Genomic DNA, 10,988 nt, shown 5'->3' on the forward strand with positions numbered 1-10,988 from the left:
CGGGGAGCCCCGAAGCTGGAGGATGGCTTTGCCCTGGTTGTTCCCCTCCACCACAGTGGGTCTCTGAGTGGGTCCCTTCAGCTTTGATTAGGGGCAGCTCAGGCTGCCTAGTCCTGGTTCTGGAGTGTGGGGTCCCTGTGCCTGCTCGTCTCGGGCTGCCTCTGTGGAGAAAAGCCTCCAGCTGCACCTGGGGTCTCTGCCCGCCAGGGGTCCCTGCAGCCTCGCTCCTCGCCCCACTGCCACCGAGCGCCCCGCCCTCCCCACTCCCCAGGAAGGCAGCTGCCTTGGGGCTGGTCTCTGGTGTGCCCTGCCTGTGTCGTGTGCTCGGAGTGTGTCCATCTGTGTCCTTCCTCACCCTGGGGGTGGCTGGGCTGATCCCTGCCCCGTGTCATTTTTTTAAATGAGATTTTTGCTACAGGGCATTGCACTTGTTAGAGACACAGACAGAGAGAGAAAGAGAGGTCACCCAGAGGGGGTATGGCCATGTCTCCATCCCTTCTTTCAGGATTTTGGGCATGCACACTCATGCACCTGGCATGAGCTTCAAGTTACCGGGTCTGAAACTCAAGCCTTGGTTGACCATGTGGAAGTCCGGTGCCTTAACCGCTGTGCCACCTGCGGGCCCCAGGCCCATGTAGTCCTGTCTGGCCCCAGGGAGAGCCTGCTTGGGCTTTTTCAGTTCTCCGAGAGAACCAGCCAGGGCGGTGTGTGGGCAGGAGCAGGGGAAGGGGCCCGGCCATGGCACTGTCACAGCTGCACCAGCCGTCACCCCAGCCCTGCTTGCCGATGCAGGTGCGGAGGGGCTCGGAGGGTCCTGAGGACACCCAGGTGGGCCCCTGTGCAGCCCCGTCGTGTCCACAGTGATCGCTGGCAGCCCAGGTGGTCAGTGCGCACCCCGAGTACGGGCCCCAGGCCTCTCCCACAGCCCATACCCCAGGCCCAGCACACCGCCACCCCACGCCTCTCCTCCACCCCTGCCCTGCCCCTCTTCTCACAGCCCCGGCCCGTGTCTGCAGTCTCCAGGCCGCATGGACCTAGGGTGCCCTAGGTGCTGCTTGTCCTGCCCCTCCAGCCCAGGAGCCCCTCTGTGGCACTTCACCTGGTGCCCCCCGATTCCCAGCAAGCCTTCCTGAAGGCAGCCCCGACTTCGTAGGGTCTGGTGTGACCTGTGGACGATCTCGAGCCACCACTGACAGTACCCATCCTTGGGGCGGCTCTGGATCCACACGCCTGTGAAGGAGGGCTGTCATGACCCCACTTATAGATGGGTCGTAGCGGTCAGGAAGCATCCTCCACATTGCGGCCGCTGATGCGCTATGGGTTGGACCCCAGCCCTCCTCAGGCACAATGCTGAGTTTCCGTAGTGTGGCCGCGTGTGCCCACTGGGCGCTGGCTGCCCGCCGTCCGTGCAGGGGCTGTGAGATGCTCCAGACACTCACACTCTGCTCACCCCCATGGCTCTGGCCACCGTCGGTACCCCACAGTTCGTCCCGCATCGCTCCCTCGGTGGCTGAAAGCTCGCAACTCGGTCTTTTCCTCGGTGGGTGGCTGTAGGCCGCGTGGTCAGCAGCATCATCCACGTGGCCTGTCATGTCCCAGTGCCGCCAGTCCGCACCCGGGTGCCCACGCGTGCCCCTCGCCCCTCCAGGCTTTCCAGTGGGCAGAGGTCAGACCCCAACAGCTCGGGCTGGCCTTGGCGTGGGGGGCCTGTCCACGGTTCTTTGCCCGCCTTCCTTACGTCTGTTTTATCTTGTCTGTTCTGTGTTCGAGTCCTTCGCTGGGTCTGTGTGTCACAGTGCCTAACCCAGGCGGATGCGGTGCTCGCCACGTCTGGGCCGGCCTCTGGTGCCCAGCTTTCCCTCTGGGGGCTTCTCATGGATTGAGCAATCCTTGGCGTGAAGAGGTCGCTCATTTTTACTTTCTTCCAAGACGTATTTTGTTCTGTAGGCCTTTAGTCTGTTTTATTTTGGTATATGGGGCCCTCCAGAAAGCCGACGTCGTTTTCTGTTCTGTCAGAAAGGTGCCGTGACTTCCGACGGCCGCTCCGGGGACCTGGCTGTGCCGCCCTGTGGGGCCGCCCTTCCCCGCCTTCCGCCCGTGACACTGCCTTCAGCAGGGACCGCAGGCCTGCCTCGAGGTACCCTGTGTCTATCCCTGTCTCTTTTTTTTTTTTTTTAATTATTTTACATTTTATTATTTTAATTTGACCAGAGAGGGACAGAGTAAGAGAGAGAGAAAGTGAGAAAGTGAGCCGCCAGGTCTGGGACTCAAACTGTGGTCGGCCATGTGGGAGTCCAGTGCCCCTAACCACCCCACTTGCCGGCCCTCCCTGTCTTTTTAAAAATTATTAATTTTATTATTTATTTTATTATTACATTTTTAAAAATTGCTCTAGGGCACATGTGCTCACTGAAGAGAGTCATAGAGAAAGCAAGCCGCCAGGTCTGGGACGCGAACTGCGGGTGACCATGTGGGAGTCTAGCGCCCCAGCCACAGTGCCACCTCTGTCCTGTCCCTACCTTAGTACCGGAGCTCTGCAGTGGGTGGAAAGACTCGGAGGGGACGCTGCCCTGTGACCTCACGTCCCTCCTGCCGCACCAGCAGTGTTCTGAGCACCTTACTGTCCCTACGCATTCTAGAGAGACATTTCTCAAAGGAAACATTGGAAATTGCATTGAAATTTTGAGTTAATTTAGGTGGGAGTCAACATTTTTAGGACACTGAGATTCCTTTTCCATGAACAGATTCGTTTGTTTAGATTTTCTGTAATGTTTTTGGTAAAACTTTGAAATGTTCTCCATAAAAGTTTTTATGTCCTTCATGCCGTTACCCACATTCTTCGGTGCTTTGTAGTTGGGGTCCTTACTTCAAGGGATGCCGTAAGACTTGCTGAATCTTGGGACCAGCAGATAGTGTAATGGTTATGTCACTAGATTCCCACGTAGTAGACCGCGGTTCGAGTCTCAGACCCGGTGGCTTAAAACTCACGCCGGGTGTTTGTGCCTGCATGCCCAAGATCCCGAGAAGAGAATGGAGAAGGGATTGCAGCGTGGCCATGTCCCCAGGGGTGATTTCTGACTTTCTGTCTCTCTGTCTCTCTCTCTGGTGAGCACACACGCCCTGTAGCAAAAATATCTCTCTCAGGGACCAGCAGTTAGCGTAATGGCTATGTTGCTGGACTCCCACGTAGTCGACCGCAGTTCATGTCCCAGACCCAGTGGCTTAAAACTCACGCCGGGTGTGTGTGTGTGCGTGCCCAAGATCCCGAGAGGAGAATGGAGGAGAAGGGATTGTGGCGTGGCTATCCCCCCTGGGGGGTGATTTCTCTCTTTCTATCTCTCTGTCTCTCTCTCTCTGTCTGGTGAGCGCACGCGCCCTATAGCAAAAACCTCTCCAAAAAAAAGAAAGAAAGAAAGAAAGACAGACAGACAGACAGACAGACGTGTTGAGTCTTGGTCTCTGGCGCCCCTGGAGAGGCCACCCTTCTGACCCCGGAACCTGTCGATTCAATGGTCCTGGCGGCTAGTCTGCGCGGTGCGGTTCAGGTCCCCTTTCCAGGCCGCACGGTGCGCCCTGGCGTTTGTTCAGTTTTGGCTACAGTGCAGACTGGGAACGGGGACAGCAGAACTCTGGACTCTTGGATTTAAAGGGACTGCTCCTGGGAGTTGTAACGGAAGAAACACATACTGAGCTGCATGTTTAGTAGATAACTGTTACGTGGCTTTAAATGTTTTCTTTTATTCTAATATTGCTGGATCCAACGGCTTGAAAATCACACCGGTCCGTGTGCGCCCAAAATTCTGAGAGGAACGTGGAGAAGGGATTGCTGTATAGCAGCCCCTGGGGCATGATTTCCCACTTGTCTGTTTCTCTCTAGTGAATGCACACTCCCTATGGCAATAAGCTTAAAACAAAGTGTCTGATGTCCCGTCTTGTGGTTAGAGTTTAGAGCTGTTGAATTAACCTCTTGAATGACTGTAGGAAGATTCGTGTTTCTGCTGACTAATTTTCTCCTGGTTCGGAGTCATATTTCCTTATCCTTGGCATGTCTAGTAATTTCTGACTGGATGCTAGACCTAATTTTAGTGGAGACAATCTGGGTTGTATTTTCCTCTTTTGGAGCATATGCTGGGCCTTGGGGCAGGCATTTAACTTACTCAAGGACCAGTTCAGTCAGCCAAGGGCCGGTTATCCTTTCTAGAGTAGGAGCAGAACTTCTGCCGGGATAGGTTAGTCCTGCGACTAAGGCATGACTCCCTGGCATCTCCCTGGACTTCGGGTGGGGTCGGGAGGACGCTCCATTCTGTCTGGATCGCAGACGTCTCCTTACTTTGTGTGAACTCTGGGAGTAGTTCGCTTACAACAACAACTTAAGGGTACCCACGGGCCAATTTCTGGAGCTCTCCTTTTTTCTTTTTCTTTTCTTTTCTTTTTTTTTTTTTTTTGAGAGGTTTTTGCTATAGGGTGCGTGCTCTCGCGAGAGAGACAGAGAGAGACAGAGAGACAGAAAGCGAGAAATCACTCCCCCGGCGGGATCGCCACCCCGCGATCTCTTCTCCTCTGTGCTCCTCTCAGGATCCTGGGCACGCACGCACACACACACACACACACACACACACACACACACCCTGCGTGAGTTTAAGCCACCAGGTCCAGGACTTGAAACGCGGTCAACTACATGGGAGTTCAGTGACATGGCCATTGCACTAACTGCTGGTCTCTCCTGAGCAGCTCCTCTAGAACTCTGACCTGTCACCCCCAGCCATCTTAACTCAGATCTGGCCCTCATGTCTTCCGCTCATCACAGCTTGCCGGTGGGTCCTGCCTCCTGAGCCCAAGATCTGTAAATTGCCACGAGACAGGTGCGGCGCGGTCACGGGGCTGTCCAGTACGCGCTCTCCTGTCAGGAATCAGGGCCCTGCGCCGCCTGCTGTACATCGTCTGAGAACAGTTATTTCATCTGTTCTGGCCAGTTCGCAGCCGTCTTGTACAGCGAGAGGTTAATCAGGACTGGAGCGCTTATCGTGCCTGGAAGTAGAAGCTCCATATGTTTTGCTTATAGATTTTCATTATCATTTACTCAGGTTTTTTATATTTCATTGTGTGTTTTTCCTTTGGCATATTAGTTTAGAGTTTATTTCTATAGGGTATGTGCCCTCACTGGAGAGAGACAGGAGGAGAGTGAGAAGTCACCTCCTGTGGGGTTAGGGTTAGGCCATGCTATAGTCCCTTCTCCTCCATTCTCCTCTTGGGATTTTGAGCATGCACACACATGGATCTGGCGTGATTTTCAAGCTACCAGGTCTGAGACTCGAACCATGGTCAGCCAAGTGGGAATCCAGTGCCTTAACGTCCATGCCATCTGCTGGCCCCCATATTTTGTTACTTTTTAATCTTGTGATCACATTGCGTGATTCACTTGCCACAGCTTTTGAAAATTACCAGGAGTTGCCCGTGGTGAAGCGTTGTTAGTGCTCCGGACGTCTCTGAAGGAGCCTGTCTCATTTCGTGGAGGGAGAGTTTGTGTCTGCCTCAGTTCACGGTTATCGTGCTGCCCATCCGTCTTTATTCTCGTTGGCTGTATGTCTGCTTTACCCACCATGTACTGAGAGTGTGTTAAAATCTCTGCGTGAGCTCATATCACGTGTCTTAGTCATGTTTTGGGGTTTTTATCCTTTTGTCCTTCTCAGACCATTTGGGGTAATTTTGTTCTGAATATTTTCCAGTTCAGTAATTCTATGTTCAACTCTTTTTAATTTATAGATCAACATGTCTGCTAAGTTTGAAGATGTAATTACATTTTTGTTTCTAAAATTCTGTATGGTTCTTTTCCACATCTCACCCATGACTTCCACGACTGATTATTTCTATACACATTAAATAAGCTTATTTGATGCTCTACATCTGGCACTTTCGACGTCTGAGGTCCGTGAAGACCCGGCCATGCTTTGCCCCCCTCCTTTCTCCCTCTCTTCCTTCTTTTCCTTGTTTTCTTCTCTAACCCTCCCGCCTGCCCTCCCAGACTCGCTCGTGGTGAATTGCTCCTCGTACACTTAGCAGTGTGTTACTGTGAGCTCACATCTGATAAGTCTTCATCCATGAGAATCTGGGGACACCCCCACACTGCTCCCAGCTAATTCCTCCATCTGGGTGTCAGTGGCCGTGAGGTGTTCACGTGGGTGTCCGCCTGTGGCCTCAGGCCCGCAGGCCTGCGCGCCATCAGACTGAAGCGCATCCCTCAGCAGGTGGCTGTGGTCCAGCCTCTGCCTCACAGGGTTTCGGCGTGGAAGGGGCAGCGAGCGTCCCCAGTCCCAGCTGCACGTTTGAGGCCTCTTGTCCCCCAGCCAGCCAGAATGACGACCGTGTAAACCGTGCAGGTGAGACCCACCTTTCTGGGTCCCAGGCGAGCATATGCCTGCCGTTTTGTGCTGGCTTGTCGCTGTCGTCCCAGCTTCTCCTCCTCTCTAAAGACGCCTCTTATTTTCTTCTGACATTTACCATTTTTTTAAAAAGAATGATTTTACTTGATATTAATGTTTAATTTGACCAGAGAGTGAGGGAACGTGAGAAGGCAGTCACCAGGTCTGAGACTGAGACTGCCGTGGGCCGTGCGGGAGTCCAGCGCCCTAGCCACCACGCTGCCGGCCGGCCTCTGACGTCTGTCATTTACCTCGATTGCCGGGCACGGTCTAGCGAGAGGTGCTTCGCCCTCCGCATCGCTGGAAGTAGAATCTCTGCTTATTCTTTTTTTCTCTGCTGGGAAGTATTCATTTGAATACACAGTGTTTAGGATGAAGTCTTTTATTTATTCGACATGAGCCATTTGGACATAACTTTAGAAATAAACGTTTTTAAGTTTAAGAACAAAGAATATAAACAATTTATTTAGAAAATAGGCCATTTCCACCCCACCCGGTGGCGCAGTGGGTAGGAGCCGGGCCGCAGTGCTGGAAACCACATGGCTGTCTGCGGGTCTGGGCCCCCGGGTTGGCCTGAAACCCTCCTGGCTGTGTGTGAGTGCCCAAGACCTTGGTGAGTGGGGGCCAAAGGGCATCGTGGGGTGACAAGGCGCCAGGGGTGTGTCCCTCTTGGTCTCGCTCTTTTGCACAAAGGTGGTCGCCCTCGTGAATAATGTAAGTAAACATAAAGAAAGGAAGTCAGCGAGTTTTGCCCCATCCCTGATTTAACTCTCTTGCTGGATTTAAATTCAGCTCTGACAGCCGGAGGGTGAAGGGCGCTGCTCACTCTGGACAAACAGCTGTGCACGACCCTTTGTCTGCCTTTCTCCGGGTCCTTGGGTCCTCAGGTCCTCGTCCAGTGGCATGCTAACGAGACCTACCCATTTATCAGCTCACCCTCCTGAAATGCCCAGAGCAGCAGTGGGCTAGAGGAAGGCCAGCCCTGGGATGGAAGGAGGGAGAGAAAGCCCAGCAGCCATGCTCGGAGGAGAGCCTGCCGGGCCCTGCCCGAGGCAAGCCTTCAGGGCTCCTTGAAGGTCACCCAGGCAGATGTGAGGACGCACTCCCCACCCACACTGCCAAGGCTCCTCTCCTGCGAGTCCCGCGTTTGCAGCTTCCTGCGGTCTTTATCTCTCTGCTCAGAATGTTTTCTAATATCCAGCGTGACAGTCTTCTTTGACTCACGGGTTATTTTGAATTACATTGCTTAATGTCTAAGCAGTTGGAGATTTTTTTCCGTTTTATTGGTTGAGGGTGTGCACGCTTACCAGAGAGAGAGAGAAAAAACAAGCTCCCACCCACGGAGCGTGGTCAGGATGTTGGGCACACACATGTGCCTGGTCTGTTTTTCAAGCCACCAGGACTGGGTTTTGAACTGCAGTCGGCCATGTGGGATCCGGTTCCCAATGCAGGGGCTTCTCCACTGTGCTACATGGCTGCACAGTTAGCGGGTTTTGTAGGTGTTTTTTGTTTTTGTGGGTTTTTTTTTTTTTTTTTTTTTGAGAGTCTTGCTAGTCAGCTTGATTCTACTGTGGTCAGGAAACATACACTTATAATTTTAATTTAATATTGAAATTCGTTGAAGCTTGCTTTATAACTGTATTGGCAGGGTGAGCAGGGGGCACAGTGGCTGAGGCGCTGGATCCCATGTGACTGACCACAGTCCAAGTCGTGGACCGAGTGGCTGGAGAGGCCCAGCGAGCGTGTGAGCTCGTGAGTCCAAAATCCCAGGAGCAGAGTGGAGGAGGGCTTGTGGTGTGGCCATCTCCCTGCCTTCCTCTCTCCCTTCCTCTCTGTCCCTGTCTCTCTCTGGCAAACGCACACCCTCTCTGCCCCCCCATCATATGGCAAGTTTTAGTAAATGTTCTATGTGTACCCCCCATAGGGTACACGTGTTTGCAGGAGAGAAACAGAGAGAAGGAAAGTGAGAAGTCACGCCTGGGGGATGGCCACACTGCAATCCCTTCTCCTCCATTTTCCTCCTAGGATTTGGGGCACGCAACTTAACGTGCCTGTTGTGATCCTCAAGGCCCAGGTCCTCTGTGCGCTCTTTAAGAGGACGTGTGTGAAACGCTGGCATGTGGCATGGAGGCTAAGGTGGCCGGATCCCACCTGGCTGACTGCCTTGTCGAGCCCCAGCCCGAGTAGCTTGAAAACATGTTTGGCGCATGTGTGTGCGTGCCCCGAGTCTGGAGAAGAGAATGAAAGGGAAGGGAATGCGGTGTGGCCATCCCCTGGGGGTGACTTCTCACCGTCCCTCTGTCTGTTTCTGGTGAGTGCACACACCCGACAGTGAACTAGGAAAAGGAAACCGTTTCCCTTCGTGGCAGTGGGCAAGACAAGCAGACCAAAGGTGGCACCCTCCTAGCCAAGCCTCCGTGCCTGCATAGTGAGGCCTGGGCAACAGAGGGCACTGGGGGCCCCGCCCTGTCGTCCCGGGCTCCGGGGGCCTCTGGGGGCTCCACCCTGAAGTCCCGGGCTCCAGGGGGCTCTGGGGGCTCCACCCTGCCGTCCCGGGCTCCGGGGGCTCTGACTTGTCTGCAGCTGTGGCGCGTCACTGCATGGCCTCACTTTTGCATTCTTTTACTTGTGTGGCTTACTTTGGGGTTAATAAAACGTACTTGATGTTTTTCCTATCTTTGTTCCTTAAAAGTTTCGTTTACTTTTCTTCCGTAAGTGAGAGAAGAGCCATGGAGGGTTCGACAGGCCCTCACCGTGGCTGGCACTCAGCCGGCCCGTGTGCCAGGCGTGTCCAGGGAGCTCTCTGGACGAGCACCAGGACCAGCCCACGTGGGCCGGACAGGCAGAGCCCGTGCTGGCACCGTGGCTTCGTTCTGTGACCCTGCCTCACGTGCATTGCTCTCTGCCTTGAGGCGGCCTCGCAGTCGCGCTGTGTCCTCGGCGCCCTGACAGAGGAGTGCTTCCGTGGCGACCCCGCAGCTGGTCCTTGGCGCCCACCTTGCTGGGTGAGGAGTCAGCCCTCGGTCTGTGCCTGCCCCTTTGACGTTGCTCTGGCGCCCCGAGAGGCCCCTTAGGCTCTGCCTCAGGTGGGCCCCTGCCCTTCTGCACCGCGCCCAGGCTCTGGGCCACAAGCACCGGTGGTTCTGTTTGTGGCAGTTTCTCCTCCACGTGGCCCGTTCACGCGCGGTCACCGAACACCGCAGGCCGGCGGCTTCTCAGCACCGAGTGGCTCCCCCCCTGTGGGCAATATCCTGGCCTGGCCCATACCCTCCCCCCTTTCTAGGTGATTGCCATGGGCGTCTGTACCCCAGAGACATGAGGGCGAGAAATCGCCCAGGAGTCTGGCCACGCTGCCACCCCTGCTCCGTTCTGCCCTGCGGTCTGGGGCACGCACGCATACCTGGAGTGATGTTTGAGCCTGTGGGTGCAGGACTCGCACCGTGGTCAGCCACGTAGGGCTCCAGCACCTTCACTCCCACACCACATGCCGGCCTCTCATTTCTTTTCTTTTTTTTTTTTTAAGAAGTTTTTGCCTTAGGGTGCATGGCCTCGCTGAGGGGCTGGGGCAGGAAAGTGAGAAATTGCCCCAGGGGGTGGTGATGCCCAGTCCCCCTCCACTCTCCTCCCGGGATCTTGGACGTACTCACGCACGCGCACCGTGTGATTGTGAAGCCACCGTGTCTGGGACTTGAACTGCAGTCCGCCATGTGACAGTCCAGCAGTGACGTAACCGCTAGGCTGTTTGCTGGCCCCCTTTTGTGTTTTTAATACTTTTTAGTACTTTTCTGGAGTGGATTTAGGTTCATAGCAAAAAATGAGCAACAGTGAGCCTGAGGTCCAGGGTCCACGTGTGCCCCCCCCAGTGCCCCTCTTTCCAGCTGCCAGCACCCAGAGCGGGCGCTCGTTAAATGCCATGAGCCTGTGGTGGCGTGTCAGCCACCCACATCCAAGGTTACGTTGGGTTCCCCCTGGCGTGGTGCGTGCCGTGCTTTGGGCATGCCGTCCTCCCGTGCCCTTGTCATGGTGTTGCAGTGCGCCCCCCACGCCTGCCTTTAATCTTTTTTCATTGGCAGAGGATGTGCACCCAAGGGGGTGGGGGGAGAAAGCTCCCCGAGGGGTGCGGCCACAGCACATTTCTCACCCACTTGGGGTTCAGGACATGCCATGCACACCCACCCAGTGGCCACGTGAGGCCTGGACTCCTCCCCGCGGGGCGGGGCCAGTCTTCTGTCTGCATTTTCTGTCGCCTGTCTGTTAACACTGTCTTCAGCTCTGTCTAATCTTGAGTTCATGACCTATTACTGTGTCTTTCAATTCTAGAATTTCCTTTCCGTTTTCTTAAGTAGTTTCTTGCCGACACTTACTAGGCAAGCACCACCCCCCCAGAATGGCAGCGACAGCGTATTTTGGAAAGGACAATCACACGGACAGAGACACACACGTGGAGAAAAGCGGGGACCCGGTGGACCAGACGTCTCTGATGGAGACCGTGGACTCCGAGTTCCCCGTTTATTCTCCTAGGGCAATGGGGGAGGGAGCAGCGGAAGGGAAAGCAGGTGTCTTCCAGAA

At 54.7% G+C, this 10,988-nt stretch overlaps 1 protein-coding gene across 1 annotated transcript in view; it reads left to right on the forward strand.

The window, feature by feature from the left end:
• The first annotated feature begins 2,037 nt into the window (after positions 1 to 2,037).
• The window catches only part of KIF1A (kinesin family member 1A), a 129,046-nt gene continuing 120,095 nt past the window's right edge, over positions 2,038 to 10,988 (forward strand). The window contains 1 exon segment of the mRNA XM_006151913.3: positions 2,038 to 2,137. The gene's annotated coding sequence lies outside the window, so the exon portion shown is untranslated.

This window comes from Tupaia chinensis, unplaced genomic scaffold, assembly GCF_000334495.1.
Source record: "Tupaia chinensis unplaced genomic scaffold, TupChi_1.0 Scaffold000332_1, whole genome shotgun sequence".
NCBI classification, from domain to species: Eukaryota; Metazoa; Chordata; class Mammalia; order Scandentia; family Tupaiidae; genus Tupaia; species Tupaia belangeri.